Below are 1,470 nucleotides of genomic sequence, written 5' to 3'. Positions count from 1 at the left end.
GTTTTTTTATGATTCGTCCCAAATAATCCTGGCCTTTTGATCATTCGTCTAAAATACCTGGCCTTTTGCTGATTCGTCCTAAATTATCCTGGCATTTTGATGATTCGCCCCAAATAATCCTGGCCTTTTGATCATTCGTCCCAAATAATCCTGGCCTTTTGATTATTCGTCCCAAATAATCCTGGCCTTTTGATTATTCGTCTCAAATAATCGTGGCTTTTTTATGATTCGTCTAAAATAATCCTGGCCTTCTGATGATTCGTCCCAAATAATCCTGGCCTTTTGATCATTCGTCTAAAATACCTGGCCTTTTGCTGATTCGTACTAAATTATCTTGGCCTTTTGATGATTCGTCCTAAATAATCCTGGCCTTTTGACGATTCGTCCTAAATAATCCTGGCCTTTTGATGATTCGTCTAAAATAATCCTGGCCTTTTGATCATTCGTCTAAATTATCTTGGCCTTTTGCTGATTCGTCCTAAATTATCCTGGCCTTTTGACGATTCGTCCCAAATAATCGTGGCCATTTGATGATTTGTCTAAAATAATCCTGGCCTTTTGATCATTCGTCCCAAATAATCGTGGCTTTTTTATGATTCGTCCCAAATAATCCTGCCTTTAGATCATTCGTCTAAAATAATCCTGGTCTTTTGCTGATTCGTCCTAAATAATCCTGCATTTTTTATGATCCGTTCCAAATAATCCTGCCGTTTTGACGATTTGTCCCAAATAATCGTGGCCTTTTGATGATTCGTCCCAAATATTCGTGGCCTTTTGATGATTCGTCCTAAATAATCCTGACCTTTTGATGATTCGTCCTAAATAATCTTGACATTTTGATGATTCGTCCCAAATAATCGTGGCCTTTTGATGATTCGTCCCAAATAATCATGGCCTTTTGATTTACGTAGATCCTGTCCTATGGCAGATGTCTAATCAAGTCAATCAGAATTCCTGTGAAATATTTAAATTCTCGTGTCCCCCCCCCCCCCCCCCCCCCCCCCCCCCCCCCCCAGTGATTGCTTTGTAATTTACATTGTATGGAAAAAATGTCAGAATCAAGACAGGATAAATCTTATCATTTTTCGTAAAGACGTGAAATATTTCCCAGAAAATTTATTGATGACATTATATCTTGAGCTCATTCATGTGCATTGGTGAATATTTAGCATAATATCTCCCAGGTTTCTTTGGTTTCAGCTTCGGCCTAGAAAGAAAGTGTCACGTCCTAAATGTAAACCCCGATATACTTTGGTTTTTGTGTTCAAAAGTCACGGGCCAGATTTTTTACCGATTTGCCACAAAGACACTTAACAGCATATCTGTCTGTTATAGTTTGATAGGGCGGAGCAACGCGTACTTTCAGTTCAGCATCTATGATTATTAACTCGTCAATGTATATTATGGTGCTAGAATACATTTATTTACCGGAATCGTTTCCAGTGAATAATAAAACTTATTTTGAATCAC

The sequence above is a fragment of the Macrobrachium nipponense genome, chromosome 2 (assembly GCF_015104395.2).
Source record: "Macrobrachium nipponense isolate FS-2020 chromosome 2, ASM1510439v2, whole genome shotgun sequence".
Taxonomy (NCBI): domain Eukaryota; kingdom Metazoa; phylum Arthropoda; class Malacostraca; order Decapoda; family Palaemonidae; genus Macrobrachium; species Macrobrachium nipponense.
This window is presented reverse-complemented; position numbering follows the sequence as displayed.